General features: G+C 40.2%; 1 protein-coding gene across 11 annotated transcripts in view; it reads left to right on the forward strand.

Annotated features, from left to right (window-relative positions):
* The window catches only part of TBL1XR1 (TBL1X/Y related 1), a 105,476-nt gene that overhangs the window by 29,346 nt on the left and 56,706 nt on the right, over positions 1-19,424 (forward strand). The window lies entirely within an intron of this gene.

Consider the following 19,424-nt stretch of genomic DNA (forward strand, 5'->3'; position numbering starts at 1 on the left):
ATATAAAATACAGTGTTTATATGAACATGCTTCTTGGATAGATTTGCCTTGGTTTAGGTTAGAAATAGCAATTATGTGCTAACAAATTGCCTATTACATATGCCCAGTATACAATTTTTCCAGTAAATTTGTAACAGTTTGCTCAGTTCCAAGCCTGTGTGAGTGTGTGCTGCCTCTCCAACCCATTCTGGTTTTTGCATGCGGAAATAAATTAATTTGGTTTTGCATGTTAAGTACTGTATTAATGAAAACTCAAATAGTCACATATATTTATGGGACTTTGCAATTGCTTGACTTTTAAGATGCTTGATAACGAATTAGAATTAAATACAAACTCAAGGAGCTCCTTTGGCAAATAAGCATAGATGCTCATTGCACTCATCATGTGGCAGTTTTTCATGCACACAGTATTTACTTTAGCAGCATGAACTGTAGAGTGTGCCCCTTAAAGTGCCAATTGTGGCTTAATTATAGACGCAGAAATCACAGTTTTAAGTTGTTTTGCTGAAGGCTATGTGCTGGCATTCTCAGAAGACAGAGTGCACATTTTGGGAACAAAAAATCCACAACCAGCAGTACCTGTTGGAAATGGATGTGCTGGAATCGTGCTTTCTACCAGGGCTTATTTTATAAAAGAGCTGCTGAAACCATGTCATTAAGGTTTCAAAGTCAAATATCCCAATGGCAGTGAAAAGACAGAAAAAGCCATTGTATGACCCAAGATGTCCAAGAGGACAGAACCACCACTGGCTGGTGCTTGGCCAAGACCCACGGGTTCTTCTCAGCTGTGGGTGCCTGGGTTGGTGGAAGGGCTTTTCCCTCCCTGGATCAACACCCTGCATTTATCTGTGCAGAATTCCAGTAGGTTCCTGGTCTCTCTGGATGCCAGCCTGCTTTCAGGTGTAGCTGCTTGTTGCCCCCAGACTGGTGTTACCTACAGGCTTGATGAGATTGCATTCCTGGGCTTCCTCCAAGTCACTGGTGGAGACATTGGACAGGTCAGGTCCCAGGAGGGATGGCTGCAGTATCCCAGATGTTACTGGCCTCCCGGTCAGCAAAGAATGGTTTGTGCTGGAAGGAACATTTCAGACTATTATGTTCTGACTCCAGCTCGGCCTGAACAATTCCAAGGATGGAGCATCCATATCTGCTCTGGGAAACCTGTTCCAGTGTCCCCTCACAGTAAACAATTTCTTCCTCAAATCCAATCTAACCTTGACCTCTGTCAGTTTAAAGCTGTTTCCCCTTTTCCTGTCACTATGTGCCCTTCTACAAAGTCCCTCTGTTTTTTTGGTTTTTTTTTTTTTTGTAGTTCCCCTTTAGGTACTAAAAGGTGCTCTAAGGTCTCTCTGAAACTTTTTGTTCTCCAGCTTTTTCAACATGACTTCATAGCGGAGGTGCTCCAGTCCTCTAAACAACTTTGTGGCCTCCTCTCAGTTGGTGAAGGACCCATTAACTGCTGTGTTTGGAACCCAGCTGTGTTTCCACACACTTGGTGGTCATTCATCCAGCTGGCCACATCCCAGACTGGATAGGTCCATATTGTGGAGTATAAATTAGGTTATACCCTCTGCTGCTCTCCCTTGTTATTTGAGGGTGGCAGGAAAGCTGTCTTTCTGTGGCCATTGAGGACCCCTCAGTCTCCACGAGCTTTCTGACATGGCAGTGGCGGCCTTGCTGTGACCTTGGTTCTCGGCACCCTTGGACCATCTGGTCCCATGGGTCAAGATTAAATCATCCCTCATACGAGCCTCAGCCTTATCTCCCATCTGCTGCCACTAAATCATTCACCTTCTGCAGCAGGCCCACTTTTTCAGTTTAGCCTTTTACTATTACTTGCAGCATTAAACGTCAAATTATTTTCCAAGCATTTCCATGAAACGTTGATTTGAAAAGTTATGGTTTATCAGTGAAATGTAATGCAGTGTGCGTTACACCCCAATTAGATGTGCATTAAGCGTTCCCATAAGAAGTCTAAACTGAATTTTGCAAATTTTTATTTAATTATAGACTTACATTTCAGGATGTATTAGGCCACCCACTAAGTGTGAGGGCGTTGTAGATTGCTCCCAAAGAGCTACCGGTTGCTTCGGGAGAACTTAGTTCTTGTCAACCTGATGAAGTTTACAGGAAATCTTCCTGCAAAAATGACAGCAGCTCTCCTCTGACTTCTCTATTGTAACCAATAATTTAATTCTGAAAACATAAAATCTAGTATTTGAAATAGCTTCTTGTTAGTGACAAGTATAAATATTTTTCACTTTTTATTCAATATTTGAAACAAGTGCCGTGACTGTTTGTGTATGAATGTGTGCATTTGTACACTGCATAGAAAAATACTCGGCATTTATGTGTGCTTCATTCATTTTACTGTTATGAAAAAACCTCTTGTGTGTCTAGCCAGAACAGAATTTTACTGTAAACCTAATGCAGTGTGCTCATTTATATGGGTTGCTGCAACTGGAATTTTTCAAATGCATAATGTGGTGGTCATGATAATGTGTTTACAGAGTGTAAAATTTGAGCTTGAATTATGATTACTAAAATAATTGATCGTCAGCATTTGTGCTTTGCATAAGAAGAGTTCAGGAAAGCTGAATATTAAATAAACAGCATGTTGAATGAACAGCATTTCTCTTTCAACTCATCAAAGGAACAAAAACTTAAAGAAGAACATGTATTCTTATTGCCAATTACTGTCCAAGGAGGATAATGATACAATCTTTATGACCTACTAGAACTGTATTCTTAAAATAAATTTCCCATTACATTTCTCTCAGTGTTAAAATATAGTCTTTCTACCAGCAGATAAGTTGTGCCAAAAATAAAACCAGAAAGGTCTCTCATACATAGTTTCTGGTTATTAAATAATGTGCACTCTGCCTATCCCTTCCCAGCAGGATCTTCTGGTTTCTCCAAAGGCTTAAGGAACTCCTGCAGGAACTCAAGGAGCTGGTGGATTCAAGTGGTGAATGAACAAAATTAAATTTCTCTCCTTAGAACTTCTCGTTTTGATCATCCTGTAAATGAGTAGAGATGTATAGAATTTGTTTGTCATAAAACAATATTTGCACTGTGTCTCTGATACCTGCAGAAGAGCGCTCAGACATCAGAGAGGATCTTCCTTTTGCGGGAATTTTAAGTTCTGTAAGAAAATTATTAGAGAAATCATTAGGACTTAGAGGCACATAATTAATATGTGGGAGTTAAATGCGTTGTGCATTCAGTGTGTTTGATCAGCCCAGATTCTGGGAGTGCAATCTCTTAGAGAGGCCCCAAAGTTCTCTATAGCGTGTGTGGGCCAGGGAAAAGGATGGAGCAGACATCAGAAAAGCACAGTGAGCCTCCCGCTTTGTTTGGATGTGGAGCATTTTCTGCTCTGAGGGAAGAAATAACAGGAATAACGCTGTGCTGGGGCCGAGGCCACGGCCAGAGCAGGCGGGGGAGATCTTTGAGGAGATGATGCTTTAGTCTCACCGAGATGTTTACGCCGCCGTGCCGCTGTTTTCCTGGAACTGTGTGGTCTGGCAGTGTGGGAGTGATGCAGCTGCTGCAGAGCCAACAGGTTGCAGGGGTTTGGATGCAGTGGAAAAAAGGGGAATGTGTCTGGCATGGCACAGACAAGAGGAGTACAGGAATATACACCCCCTTGCCTTTCTGGGTTTTGTTCCCTTTGGCAGTCTCTACCGTCCCCAGTACATCTCTGTTTGTATGCTAAAATGATCAAATCAGTAATGATCACTTTCTTGGGATTTTTATGCTTTTTTCTTGTTTCTTTTCTGCGAGGAGTCCTTCAGGGCTTCTGAAGATCTCATTTTTATTCTTGTGGTAGCAGGTGCCTTTGATAATCTGTTTTTCTCCAGTCTTGATTATTCTTTTTCTGTGTTGTTTGTTTCTTCCTTTTGGCAATTACATCCTCAATTTTGGATTATTTTAGATTTCTATTGCTAAAATCAAAACATAGTCACTAACCGTCTTCCTGCATTTGCTGTTTTATTTTTTTGGGCAGCGAGGCCCCTGCTCCTTTGGCATCATAGTTGTCTGCATATGGTAATTTATATTGTCTCTTAGCTGCAAGATATTTTTTGTTCAGCAAATTATTCATGTTTGTTTGCAGTTGATCATTTTTGTTTAAATAGCATTTTCTATTCCATGGCACAGCAGTATCCTGGGAGAAAAGGATTTTCTTCTGATGCTCTAATGAGTTATTTTCTTAGCTCTCCCAAATGGTGTCCCATTCTTAGGATGTCCAGCAAGTGTCCTTGTGGTGTGGACATGCAGAAGGGCTTGGTGGATTCATTCTGCCTTGTCTGGAAATTTCTCAGGCACTGGACTGAATCGAAGGGGATGCGGCAGGACATTGGTGGGGCCATGTCTTGGTTTGAAAAGACAGGTGTCTGCTGAGGAAGGCAGAAACCTCCCTTGAAATAAATAAAAATGTAAACCACCCCATTACAATCTTGAAATCAAGGTGCTCTCTTGCAAACATATGGGAATAGGAATAACAGTTCTTTACTAAGGAAATTAAAATGAAAATGCAGTAGTACAAAATAGATACAATTGGTCAGGGTGTTGGTAGCAGTCCCATTAAATGGTGGCTGCAGTCCTCCTGGAGTGACAGATGTGCTTCTGTCGAATTAGTGACCCTGTAGAAGGGTGTAGTTTTCCTCTGAAAGTGCAGATGGGTCTGGTCTCTCCTCTGGGAATCCAGTGGAGAAAGGCTGTCTGTGGTGTTCTGATTCTCAGATTATATCCAGGTAGGAATGCTTGGTTCCTCCCCCTGGGTGCAACATCCCACAATGGGATGATGGAATTTTATCAGTCATGCAATGAGATACAGTGGCCCATTAACAGAAAATATCCCCCTGGAGGGAGGATTGATCTGGAAGAGATAAAGAGCACTGCCCCACCTGGTTTTAACAGCTGGTAACAGAATACAGATGTTTGGTTACATCCTGCCCTGCAGGTGACAGTGGGATGCCAGGCTCCCAGATCCTCCTGTGCTCTGCTCAGCTGCTCCAAGGGAGGAATGACTCAGCAGAGCATAACCCCCATGTCTCCAAACCAGGAGTGATCTGAAACGAGAGTTTTGGTGCTATGATCAAAAGGATTTTTTTTTTTTTTTTTTGCAGTTTCTGTAAGTAAAATCCCCTCCAAAACTAGCAAAAGGGTTGTATCTGCTGATCAAAGGGTCCTTTGGCATCCCCAGCCACTGAGATTCAATGCAAAGGGAATTTTCAGAAAGTTCATTAAAAATTAACAATACTGGGGGGAAGAAAGCCCAGAGATAAATCCTTAGAGATCATGTTCCTTTAATAGAAGTTTTTACTTGAAAGGAGAAATACCTGAGTGCCCACTAGAAAACAAGTTCTGTAATAAATTCTTTGTACCATATTCTCTATTTGAGGATCTAGGAGGTTTATAAATTCTGGATTTATAACCTGTTTTGTTTCTTGTGTGGAGATGTCTTTGATTTATCTCAGTGTTTGCTACTGTACAATTTACCATATTAAAAAAAAATCAAATTATGGATTTCTGCACCTTAGATTCTTATGGGTTATATTGATCTTTCAGGGTCTTTCATGCCTTTGAAGTGTGTGAGACAGTGAAACCTAAATTCAGAAGGTGTTTCTGAGGTTTGTTTTTTTTATAATGTATGTGTTTTATATTATTGATTCCTTATTTCCTACTGTACAAATGGGAACAACTTTATTATTCTTCTGACATCACTTGTAGTTAAAATCAGCCCTCTTGGTCCAGTATTTGGTGTTTCTTACTGATGTTCCAGAAGAGATACGGAGGAAGCACTGTGAAGAAACTTCTGGATGAGATGTACAAATTAATTAGCAATGAGCTGAGATTTTTTGATATCCACAGTGAACTTGTGGAGAGTGCTTCCTTGCAGAAGCAAGAGCATCTGTGGCACTGCTGGAGTGAATTACAGAAGTGAAGTGTGAAAATGCTTAGTTTTGAGTGCATACTGAATACCAAAATAATTGCAGGCACAATTAAGATAGGTGACTTCCTGTGGGAACTGCCCTCTTACTCTTTTTTTCTCAGTGTAGTTATCTGAAGCTTACTGTAGTCTGGATGCCACTTTGTGGTTAATTTCAATATATTTGCTGGTTTTGAATTCAATGGTAAAGCTAAGCTTAAAAAACAAACAAACAAAAAAAACCCACCCAGGATGGAATGATTAAATTTCCTTTATTTATTTGTTTGGTGCTCATTGTTCTGTCTCCAAAGGAGCACCAAGCACCTCAGGATGTGGGTTATGACCTGCTAGGGTTTTCCTTGGATCTGTTTCCACCGACTTTCATCCAGAGACAGAGGGACTACCTAGTGCTGCATGCTTCTGCTGCCCTATTTGAAATCCTTTTCTTTTGACAGTAGTGAATATCAAGGCTGCTTATAGATGTTGTTTTAAGGAGATCTTTCAGGCTTTAATTTACACATTTGACTATTTAATGCCAGAAATGTCTACTAGGCCCAGGGTGGATCGAAGGGAAAACAATTTAATCAACAGGTAGAAGCCCTTGTTTGAAGCAATTGATTGTAATTTTGCTTTGGATTTAGAGAAATCAAACTTTGTCGAGAAAATAGCTGTGCTGCAATCTATTAAAATGTTTGATTTGCTACTAAGATTGAATTGTTGAAGTAGAAGTGGTATTTATTTTGCTAATCAGGCTGATTTACTGCTTTGCTCTGCTTTTGTTAAAGCACATAACCTTTATTTATACAAATTATTTAAGTTTTTATGACTTTTTAGGAAGTTGCATGTTGATGAATAGCATGTTTCTAATTTATTGTGTCAAACTGCATTTAGAGGAAGGCGTGTATCTAATGCACAAAATCTTCACTTGGCTTACTGTTGCAGTGTACTGGATAAAAGAGAGAAACTGCATTTCAAACTAGGGAAAAGTGCTCTTTTGACAGTAGTGAAATGAATTGATTATCTTACTCAGTATTTTGGAATTAGTGGGGGTTTGTAGTCTCATAACTGGCAGATAAATTTCTTTTACTTGAGTATCTGGAGTACATACAAAGCACTGAAGCTACTTGAATGCAAAATAGTTGTGGTATTAAAAATAATTTCTATGCCACTGTAAAAACTGGCCACTTAACATTTTTACTTTGTGAACACTCTGCCTGTGATTTCTATCAGTTCCACTGATTGCTTAGTTTTCTTCAAACTGTAAAATATTGCTTGATTATTTCATTTATCTGACTTTTTTTTTCTCTAGTGGCTTCAATCAGATTGTGCTACAGGTTGCCAAAATTTGAAATTGAATTTGAAATTAAAATCTAGACTCAGTTTGGATGTGATATTTCTATAGTATCTATAGCTGCAGTGGGTTCTGTTGTCTAAACACTGAAGAATTTCAGTTAAAGAATTGCAAAAGGATTTTTTACTGGCTTTTTTTTTTTTTTTTTTTAATAGAAATTCTTTACAAATATATATTAAAAAAAAAAATAAAAATCCCTGATTTTGAAAGAAATAACCAGAATCTGTAGTATTTTCTTCTGTTTCCCTTAACGTTGTGAGGCAGCAGCACTGGGCAGAAGACTGCCCCATTCTGGGGAGGCAGTGGAGATATTGTTCTCTTTAGGCACCATTAGGTGTGTTTTGTTCTAGTTGGTTAAAACAGTTAGCAGCAGGGTTTAAAATTGTCTGGTATCTGTTGGGGTTTGTATTTAAATCTTTCTTAATTTTAAGCATACTTAATAATAATGTCATGGAAGTGTCCTATCTTCTTTCCCAGAATTTTTAAGTTCACATTACCTCTCTTCTGGCTTTTTGGGTCTCTCTGGCCATGAGTAACTCAGCTACTCATCTTGGGCAGTGCCCACAGTTTTTCTTTGCAAGAGATATGGTTGATTTAAAAGGGAAAAGTAAAAGCCTCAGGAGGGTTTGGGTGGAGTGCCCGAGACAGGACTGCTGAAATGACCTCACCAGGTCAAATCTGCTGCTGACTGAGGATGAGCAGGAGTGTCTTTCTGGTTTGTTAATCAAAAGAAATGTAGATGTTGGCTTTAATGCTCTTGCAAGTACACCTCTCTTCCGAAAATGTGTTGCATGAGAGACATGACACGTGTTTGTACACCGAGAGTTACACATGAAATGAGATTGCCCCCTCGGCAATTGTAAATGCTCCCAAAAACGAGAAGCTGCTGCAGTGTTCCATTGCACCACGCCGCTGGAATCCAGGCTTGTTTCCTTATCTTTCCTCTTCGTGCCTCTGCAGCTTGTGCAGTGATGGGAGGTTCTCATACATGTGTTACTGACACTTTACACTCTTGTTGCTTCTCTGGCATGAATTATTTGCATTTCCCTGTGGCTGCCTCCCTTCATCCACACTCATCTTTGCCCTGATGGTCTCTGGCTGGTCCATGCAGCCGCTGTCTTCAAAATTTGGTAAGAGTGTTTGGAAAGTGTTGTTTTGAGGATTGGCAATTGTTCAAGTCAGTTAAGAATTTTCTGGTGATGTCGTTACGCAATAAAGTTATAAAAATTAATTCTTCATATGCAGGCTAAAATAAATGAGTGTAGTTAGATTTTTACTGCTTTACTGGAAGGTACCAGGAACAAAAAGCTAAAACTAGCAAAGTTTTCTGAATCACTGAATTAACGGATTAGCTAAAAATGCCCCAAGGAAATTATCTTGACCAAAGAACAAATAATACTAATTGCTCTTAAACTGAGCTTGTTTAGTCTGCAGATGTTGCTAGCAAAACTGCATCTTTTTTTTTTTCCTGTGGGAGAGGGAGTGTCAGTGTGTAGGTGGCGAGCACACCCAGCCTTCATGAGTCCAGGAGGGTCAACCAGACTTCTCCGAAAAGATGTCAAAACCAGTCCAGTAGTAGTATTCCTGGGAGAATATGGCAAGTGGATTTATTTCTGGGTGAAGCTGGTGTAAAAAAAGAAGGGGATATGTTAAATGGGTCAGAAGTGGTAGTGTTTGAGATGTTTTTATAATTCCGAGATTTTGCTCGTTCCTTGGGCGGTGATAAGAAAGATAAGACACAAGAAAAAGTCTGATAAATGATTGCAGCTGTACCGTGTCATACAACAAAGAATATATATATATTGAAGCTTTTTTTATCTGATCTGGTAAACAGTCTCTTCTGAAGTGCAGTAGCTTGTAAAAACCCAGTAAACGTGGGTTTTTATTACTTGTTGGTGATGGAAGATGCATCATTATTGGGCTACAAAGTCTTGTGCATGTATTACTCTGTGTATGGGGTCTGTGTATTTATTAGTGTTAAATACTCCATATTGTTCCATTTCAGCATTATGCCACTGACTTGGAGAAAAGCATGGCATAAAAGTATTCTCCAAAAATCAGAGAAGAAAAGCCCTTGACTAGGTGTGACTGAAATAATATCTACAGTGTTCTGTTTGGAGATGAACCAGACCCCAATATTTGCTATTTGACACTGAGGGGAAATTCTTTTGCTAGGTGGAGTATTTTTGACAAGTGTGTTTGAAACTCCTCCCCTGAGCGTTTGTCACTTGCTTCCTTGGTTAACCAGTGCATGTTAGCATGATCACAAAAGAAAACAGCAAAATTTACAGGCCTTCTGTTTGTTCTCCATCAATAAAAAGAACTAGATATCTGTAAGTTCCAATGGAAAACAGAGGCATACGTGTGGTGTTTTTGTTTTGTTTTTGTTTTTTTTTTAAAAAAAAGTTCATAAACATTGATCACTTTTTTTTTCCTATTACAAAGGAAAACTGAGCTGGGTGCTTTAGTGAATCTGTATCAGAGCTGCAAAAACCACATCAGGAGCAAATCGCTTCAGTGATGGTACCTACCTGGCAAATTTTAATATTAAGATGTGGGTAAATTTTCTATCTTCAACAAGTTAAAAGATCATGAAAGTTTTTCTTCCCAAAGACCAAGAATAGAGGTCTTGAGTTTGTTACATTCTATGACCAGTCTAATAATGTGAGTTGACTTAAAAAATAGAAAAAAATGTCCCAAACCCACCAGTTTCATGAAGCCTTGACAGCAGTTAGAGATAATGAGAATTCTGTAGGTGACTGCAGAGGCAGAATTTTGTAAATGAAATTCCCAAATGGTGAAATCCTATCCCCAGCCTATTCCAGTTTGAACTAGATTTGCAGGATGCACAGCTCAGCCAGTTTCAGATTCCTGGTGTGAAACAATCAAGATAAGAATCAAAAAGTAAAGAAAGTGAAAAGCCCTGTTAGATCAAACACTATACACTAATCTTTCTCCTTAGGCAGAATTATTCCTTTCAGAGTCCTTACTACTCTTGTTTAAAATAACAGAAGCCCCATGGCACCAGAGTTTCTCTTAACGAAGTCATGCGGCTGAAGACAAGTTATGTGGAAGTTTTTCTTGGTTATTTAAAATGTATTTGCAGCTACCCAATCTTCACCAGACAAATCTAAGTCTTCTCTTGCCCTTGACAGTTGCTCCTGTGAAATTTCTGGTTTTTCTCCTGTCGGTGATGTTACATAGCTGTACTTGAGGCTGATCCCTTAACTAACATAAGCATTTTTTTTCCTGCTTTTTAAACTGTTTGTGAAGTGTTGTAATAAGTTATCTAATCCCACTTTAACTTGTTTGTAGGATAAACACCTGCTGTGTGTTGCTCTGTATGTGTAACACATAAGTTCAAAGGGATGTGAATTGAGCTGTACAGCTGCAATGACCATAGGAAATCCAACAGAAAATATTTCCAGTGAAACAAAAATATTGACTTCACTCATTTTGGCAAGCAATTAAGTTTGCTTTGGGGTTTTTTACAGTCATTTTCAATGGGGAAAAACCATTTTTCCTACAAGCAGGAAAACCAACATAATTGAAATGTTAATTAACATATCAAACAGTATTTTTAGGGGGAATTTTTTGTTTTTCTTTTTTAAATTTCAGGATATACCACCTAGGTCTGTCTTGGAGGTACATAGTTCAATAGTTCAAGTGTATATTATACTATATAACTGAGCACTCTTTACTACTTAGGACAGGCTTGAATAAGGGCACTGTTAGGTTGTTACCAATTAATCCTGGCCTAATTGATGATCTTTGTAAGACCTCTGTGCTGTGCTTTTGTTTCCTGATGCTCATCAGTTCTTTTGAATATGTTGTCTTTGATGAATCAAATATGTGTCTTCCTTGGTCATGCTTAAGTCTTGTTGCTAAAAAAAAAAAAAAAGCATAGACAAGTGGCATGATTATATTATTTAATATAATGCTGTTGATTAATGACTTTAGCCCATTTATTTAATAGATGCTGTTCTCCTTGACCATAGAGCTAAAGTAAATATTTTGCTATGTTTCTCTGTACTGTAAGCTCCTTATTCTTTGGAACAGGTTTTGGTGTCTCTTACTCCATGTACAAGTCCAATATTGATGCAGCTATGTTGCTCTTCAGTCAGTGTGACAGACAAACAGCTCTGGTATCTGAATGGTTTGAAAAGACAACAGAATAACAGATACATGTTTTATACCGTTAGTCTGTGCTGTTTCTGGTACAGCTCATACCTAGTACATATTCCATGTTTGCTGAGAGCTTTTTGTGCTGGGCTCCCTTTCGCTGTCCAAGGCAGCAGGCATCCTTTGGAAGTTTGTATTTTGATGATGGAGCTGTAGGGCAGTGCTGCTCCCGCGTCTCTTCCCTTTCAGGGAAGTGTTCCCTCTTCCTTTCTTGAGCCGCTTCTGTCCTGCTCTGACCCTGCAGTGGGATGCTTCAGGAGCTGAGCAGAAGAAAACTGTTAATTTATTTTTTTTTAAGAGGAAAGGAAGTGTTGAGAACACCCAGCTGGGAGAGGGTAGATGAGGGTAGACTGAGGTCTCCCCACGCAATAGCAGTTAGATCTTGGCTAGGAGGTGACTTGAGCATGAAACTCTGAACCAAAGCCTTCAGATCAGCCACACCTCTGAGCTCTTAGGGACGAGAGACAGCTGGCTTGGGAAAGAGTGTGTCCCTCTGCCTTCTGTGATTTTAGCCCCTGCTGCAGGGCAGGCTTCCCTTCTCAGGAGGCAGGAAAGCTTGCCATGGCAATGAGGAGCACAGGCTTTTTTCCTATACCCTGTCTGCAATTTGTCACAGCTCAGTAGCTGCTGTGTAAGAATAAGTTGTCCTTTTAGCAGGGATGGCTGGATAACCAGTGCATGAACAAGGGCAGCCCTCTCCAGGTTGGTTTTAACTCTTTGTGCATTAGAGACCTCATGTTAGAGGAATGATGGAGACATGGAAAGAGCAGAGGCCAAATGTTGTGGGAAAGATGGTACTGTCTGCTGGTGGCATGGTGTGAAGATTTGGGAAAAGGAAAAAAAAAATCCTTGTGTTGCTTGGTTTTGGGCACTTGTCTGCTATTTAGTCACAGGGTTTGCCTGTACAGGAGGAACCTCAGCTGTAGGTTATTTGTGTGAAAATGTGACCAAGATGCGGTAGTTGTTTGGAAAGCTGATACAACTGCCTGAGTACCTTGTGCCTCAGGTGACACTCAGTTTTGAATGTTCCTGGGCAAATGAGAGGGAACTTGAAGCAGAAGTTCAGCAGCTTTTGTTGACCAGTATTTTTTGGGGAGAAAAAAAAAAAAAATTCCTTGATGCATTTAATTGATGATTTCAGGGCATTCAATGTTACCTTTTTTTTTGGCAGTGTGAGAGGCTTATGTTTTTCTCTGGCTTTGCACAAAATAGTAATGGTAATAATAATTTTAGGAAGAGTCTGGAACACTTCATAAACATCTTATTTTAGAGGAGCTGTAACCCTGCAACACCTGGAGTTGTGAGCCTAAGCTTCAATGCAAACTTTGCTTTTGGCCTCTGCTATGACTTAAAATGTTTTCACAAGAAATGATAAAAATGTTTCAGTGAGAAAAAATGTTTTCATACCTGTGGATTTTTAAGTGCTTTTGAGTTTTAAAAGTAACCCATAATTTTGAGAGGCTGTTTTAAAAGCATTCTTGGATACTATCTCTTCACCCTCAATGCCACTACTATTACATACCCAGTATCACAAGCAAGGTAGATTTTAAAAAACGTTTTGGAATACCTTTGTTTTTAAACCTGACCCTTTTCTGCAAAGGTAGGCACCCTGGAAATTATTCCTGCAGTGAGCAGACAGAAGGCAACCAGCTTTCCTTGTGTGTCCTCAGACAGGGAGAGCACCAGTGGGTGTACACAGCGTTCGGGGTCAGTGGCCACAGCAGGACAGCTTGAGCCTGTTTGACGTCAAGCTGTCTGCAAACACCTCTTGCAGCAGCAACCAGGCTCCACTGCATTGGCTCAATGTCCTCAGCAGCTCCTTAGCTTGGCTTGGCAAAAATGTACATCTGAGCTGTTACTCTGAGAGAATGCCCTGTTTGACTTCTGGGTACCCAAAGAACTAAAGGTGGTAGTGGTACCAAAAGTGTGGGAAACCCAGCCAGGGTTCCCATGGTGGTTGCATTCACTGAGGTTGAAAATAACACCATGTTATCAAGTCTTTTTGTCATTTTGGGAGATTTCCTTATTTAAACATTTTGAGGCTAGTTCCAAATGTGATGTCTGTGTAAATCGTGTGTCCCATCTCCCCAAATCATGGCAAATTTGAGACAGAATTTTAATTAATTCAATAAATTAAGCTTGCCATAATCTACATAAGCTGTTCTGCAAGGCTACCACGAATCCCAAAGCAGAAGAATATATTGTTCTGAAAACACAGGTTCTGTCTAAAAACACAGATGAGGCCCAGGCACCGTTAGCAGAAGAAGGTGATTTTCCCAGGAAAGTTGTTTGAGCTTTGTTCCATATCCCTGCATTGGAGACCAATTTACAAGTCCTTCTAACCTTGCAACTATCAGTTCCCTGCAGACCCATTTCCATGTTGACAAAAGCAGCTGCTGCCTTCCTTCAGCTGTGAAGGCTCATCTGAGTTGGCTGGGTCTGAGTGGAGAAGGGAAGGGTTCTCACCCACCAGTGCAGCTGAGTTGATTTAGTGAGCTGGAGAAGGCTGAATTAGTATCATGGGAAATATGTCTGTTCTTATTTTAAGGAAAGGGAATGGGGAAAAAAAATTATTAATTTTTTTTTGTGTGTGTTTTGGTTCAGATTTTTAGGTATATATTTGAAATCTGTAATAACAGAGTGGCCCCTAAATGTTACACTTCAGATAATTTTTTTTCTTTTTCTTTTTTTTTTTAGACCAGGAAAAATCTTTTTCTCTGTCCTATTTGATGTGTCTGCTGAGAGCACCCAGTTTGACAAGCTGTTTTAGCTGATTAATATTACAGTGATGAATTTAAACTTAAAACTCAGTTCTAGAGTAAAAGCACAGAAAAATTATTTGCCGATGTGTTACTGATTCGATCAATATGTCAGTAGTCATCATGTCCACTGTTTTTGTTAGAAAAACTCCTCAAATTGGAAAATACCTTGAACTTTCACAGATGGGCCCCCATCCTGCAGGTAGCAGTCTGTGAAAGAGGGGTTTTGTGAGTGCTTTAAGGTCCTTTGGCATAAGAGTGCTTTGGATAATAACTCTTTATACTCCTTCCCAGTCTAGACTGGGTTTAACTTCATTCTCTAGGTCCTTCTAACTTCCAGTTTATGTGAATTGGATTACTTGCTAATGAATTTCATTTAAATGCCTTGCAAGTGAAATGGTGCTGCAGCACTGCTCTCCCTCCTTCCCATTGGTACCAGCTGATTGGTATTGACGAGATTACTGGGGTACATTATGGGTTTTTAATGGAGCTGCTTGACTTGGTTTCCTCTCCAGCAGTTCAGCTTCCTTCCCTTTCAGTGGGCTATGAGCTATTTTCTGTGATTGCCTCAATTTTTTGACTGTTACAGAAATTGGTGTTTAAACTTCTGCAGTATTCTTTTGCTCTGCCTGGCTTGTCCTTTTCCATTGCACAGTGAATCTTGTTTCTGTGGGTTTACAGTGAGTGGTTTATGTATCTGGATGAACTTTTCTCCAGAATAGTGATGTCTGCTTGCCCAGTCCTTATTCTTTATCCCCTCAGATGCCCTTTGTTTTAGCAGTTGGTTCACATATGTCCATAGACATACAGGTGCTTCTTCTGTGTAAGAGTATTCCTGAAGTGTGGAAAGTAGTGCAGCTTTAATGTGATGTGAATGAACAAGTTAAGCATTTCATCTTTAAAACATCTGAAAAGTCAACTTACATCAGGTTTTTCTGTCTTTCTGATGGAATAAAGATAAAAGAACAGAGATCAGGAAATAAAAATTTCTGAATTGACAGAGAACTGTTTCAGAGTTCAGGAATTTGTGTGTCTATGTCCCTGGGCAGGTCTTAGATACTTTCATTGCTTCCTTACGAAGCTTCTTGTAAAACATCCTCGTCCATGCCGTGCTCCCAGAGTGAAGTACTGGAGCAGTCTGTGCATGTTGTTTTGTCACTAGGAACCCTATTGTTACCTACCAGTTTCAAGTAATGACAGTTTTTAATGACGTCTTGTGTGTGGTGCTGATTTCCCCTACACACACTTGTACGTGTTTGTTTCTCCTGAATTTTCCGAGCTGGTATTTGTCTCAGTTTAGCTTCTCTGTCAGATCTGAAAAGCAGATGTTGTTGTAGACGTGCTGAATTATTTAAAAAAAATTGCCATACATCACTGTGGAACTGTGATTAAAAGAAATAACTTTGGTTTTCTCTGTTTATGTTCCAGGCGCAGCAGTGGTAGAATCACCATTAGCTTTGTATGTGCCTATTAACCAAATAAAAGGAAGGATTCAATGGAGTGATTAGTTTTCAATTTAGGCTTTTAAAATTATTGTCTCATGCTTTTTGCAGCCTAGTTACTGAGGGGAATATCCAGGATTTAGTTATTTTTAATTCTGTTTTGATTGGGACACTTTTTCCAGATACTGAATCGAGATAAAAGCAGGATACTCAAGGATAATTTAGAAGACAAGATACTGTGTCCCTAGAAGGCTTTTGTGATTCGGAAAGCACGACATCTAATGACTAAATTTATTTGTTAGAGCTCAAATAGCACCAAAATCTCAGAAAGTAGTATAAACAGTGTGATCCTAAGAGGATTAGAAAAAAAAGCACAAGTGCACAAGTTCACATGGGGAACAGGAGCAATTCAAAGCTCACACAAAAAACATTGGTTTAGCTGTAACACAAACGCAGTGTGATGTTTGGGAAGGAGAAAGCAGCACCAATAGCAGCATTTCTGGAAGGAAATGGTTAAACATTTCTGCAAGTAGCATTTAAGCTGTGCCAAGGAAAATACAGGTTGGATATTAGGAAAAAAGATTTTACAGGAAGGATGATAAAATGTTGGAATGGTTTTCCCGGGGAGGTGGTGGAGTCACCATCTCTGGATGTGTTTAAAAGAAGACTGGATGTGGCACTCAGTGCCATGGTCTAGTTGAGTTGTCAGGGCTGGGCTGGACTTGGTCTTGAAGGTCTCTTCCAACCTAGAGGTTCTGTGATTTAGAGAAATCCTTGCTTTGAACTGATCACGTTTGGAAACAGGTAAGGACTAACACCAGTGTACACGTGGTGTTTACAACCAGATCTGTCCCTGGGTCGGTGCCAGTGTTGATTTTATCCTTTGTACCACACGATTGTTGCTTGGTTGCTAGCAGCAGATCTGTGCAAGCAGCCTGGGCAGGTATTTGCTGCTTTGGTGAAGGTGGTTAGGTGTGTTAGTTTTGGCCCTGCGGGCGGGAGCTGCCTGGCCCATGCAGGCTGGGTTTAAGGCCTGGAGCGTGGCTGGTCTCTGTACCCCACAGCAGGATAGGATGCTCCTCACAGGGAGAGGATGCTGTACCGAGTGCTTGGCCCCGAATCTCAGAGGGACACGGGCATCAGGTCAGGTGTGTCATTTTGTGCAGAAAAAAGTGATGTGGGCAGGGCTGGTAAGCACTGGCTCTGAACACACGTGTGCCAGTGCACACATGGCAAAATCATCTTTTCTTTCAAGTTGAGGGGAGCAATTTTCAATTGATTTTGAGCACGTTAGTTATCAGGCAGTGGTGAGCCATTCCCAACCCCTCCAAGCTGAAGGATCCAAACTCACAAGCTGCTGTTGCATTCCCCAGGCGTGCCTTAGCAACTTAAAGGGCATCTGGTGGATTATTTTTAAGTGTCACGTAGTATAGCTGTTACTACATCTGGGCACCTGTTTAAATCACTGTAATGTGTTGGAATATAAAGGTGAGAGATAGTCTGAAATCAATAAATTATAACTGTCACCTGCATTGTTTCAAGGTACCTGCCAAAATCCAATAAGATAAATTTAGAAAGAAAAAAAGCTGCTGATGATGCGTTTGTACTCAGCAATTGATTCTGAAGAAGGACATTGCAGTTTTCTTAATGTTTACACGTCTCTTCAAGCGCCCTTATTTAAAACCGGAGCCTACAACCAATTAACATTGAGTGAGGAATGAAGCAAAGTCAGTGAACCCTTTCTTTTCTCGTTCTCTGCTCTCTTGAGTCTTTGCTTCCAGCTTCTTTCCGTGTCACTGCCCTGTTTAGACGTGAAGCAAAGGACAAGAAGCCTCTTCCACGGATCAGGCAGAAAGGTTTCCCTCTCTGGCTTCGTTGATAAGTACTGCACTTGAGATTGCACAAGGGCAAAGAGGCGTTGGAAGGAGACAGTTTAGGCAGTGTGTACTGAAGAAACCCTTTTTTCCTTGAAGAAAATGGTTTATGTTTGTGCAATCATCCCTTTATTTATGTTTGCAGTGTTCCTTCCCAAATGGAATAACCCAAACCAAGCGTCACACTCAGAACTGGGTAACAGGGCCATCCTCTGCCTTTCTCTGCACACAGCTTTTATCATGATTTAGACTGTTCTCAAAAGAATATTGGTCAGCTGCTGTTTTATTCTGTTTTTCAGGAAAACACTTGTTGTAAGAAAATAATGTTTTATGGGGTCTGCAGACAGGGTGTTACGGCTTTCTGTTCTCACCTGGTCAGCAGCTCTGGCCCTGGAAAAAAACCTTTCTGAGTAGCATTGCATAGGATACTGTACCTCTCAAGGAGTGGAGTTTCACTCAGCCTATTTACATATTTTCTGCAGCACTGGTACAACTAAGCAAAGAAATAAGAGCATGTTTGCAAATTCTTTCAATTCCCAGCATTCCTTCATTCCTCAGCATCCTCTGCAGTGCCTCTTGCTTGCACAGTGAAGGTGATGTTTCTGCCTGCCTTGTGGGATCTTCTAAGAATAAAAGAAGTCCAAATACTGCAGCTTTTTGCTTTTTGCTTTTTTTTTTTTTTTTTTTTTTGGGCTGGGTCCAAAAATGGGTCTGTAATGAATGTTTTTCCTGCTGGTTGAGCTTGAAAAATTGCACGTGAGAACCTTGTGTTGATCATGACTCCCACAAACTATAGTTACTCTTTACTCATAGTAAAAGTTTATTGACCACAGGTTGCAGATGCTTGGTAAAGAATTTAATCTAAAAATAGTCTGGTAATACTTCATTAGTCACCCATGTCCATCTGTCACCCTTCCTGCTCTTTGAGTGGGTGATTAGATTATGTCCTAAAGAAAAGTTGTCTGGCAAGTATTTGTATGGAGGACAACCACTCAGGAATATTAGTGTGGATAAAAATCCTTTGTCACTGCTGAATAAAAATGAATGTTGCAGTGGATGGAGTTACCTCATATTTGGATGTCAAAAGCTGTGTGCTTATACTTAGTAGTTATTTTATTGTTGGGTGCATAAAATTATTATATATAGTGTAAAGAAAACTACTAAAATATAGAAGAGTGTGGATTTGTTTGGATTATGTTTTTGTTTGGGTTTTAAAGGTAGCCAAGATTTCTCTTGAATTTTGCACTAGGAAGATTTCTGTTGTTTACATGTTGTCAAGTGTTGCTAGCAATTACTATGAGCTTGTGGGGTTTTTTTAAATTACTGAGGTCACTACTGGAGTTGGTAACTCTTTGGGCTCATGGGTACACCTGTGTATATAAATTGAGTTATTTAGTGCAAGATGTGTTAGGAAAACAGATTTATTTTTCTTCTACTGCTTCACAGTGGTGTAACCATTTTGAAAGCCATACCACTGGAATGTTGACTTTTGTTTGGGGCTTTTCAAAGTGTTTAGATGTCGGTAGCTGTGGTTTATTTCCAGAAGAAACTTGGCATGGGCAGGTGATACTGTAAGTTGCCTAGTTGCCTTCCTGAAGCTTTTTGCAGAGAGGTGAAACAAAATGCAGACATCAGGATGCTTCCACACAGGTTGCTGTGCATGTGTGTGTGCTCCTGCTGAGCGGGTCCAGGAGGTGCAAGTGTTCCTCCAGCTGCAGGTTTTGTTCAGAGGTCTGTGTGCTCCCTGCAGAGCCAGCTCTGGGATGTGGGGATGACAGAATATGTGCTCTGTGCTGTGCTCTCTGCTCTGGGCTCCGAGCAAAGGCAGTGGGAACGCTCAGCTCCGGGAACTGAGCAGGCTGGGAGAGCCAGGAAGGTTAA

This window comes from Cyanistes caeruleus, chromosome 10 (assembly GCF_971803275.1).
Source record: "Cyanistes caeruleus chromosome 10, bCyaCae1.hap1.1, whole genome shotgun sequence".
Classification (NCBI taxonomy): domain Eukaryota; kingdom Metazoa; phylum Chordata; class Aves; order Passeriformes; family Paridae; genus Cyanistes; species Cyanistes caeruleus.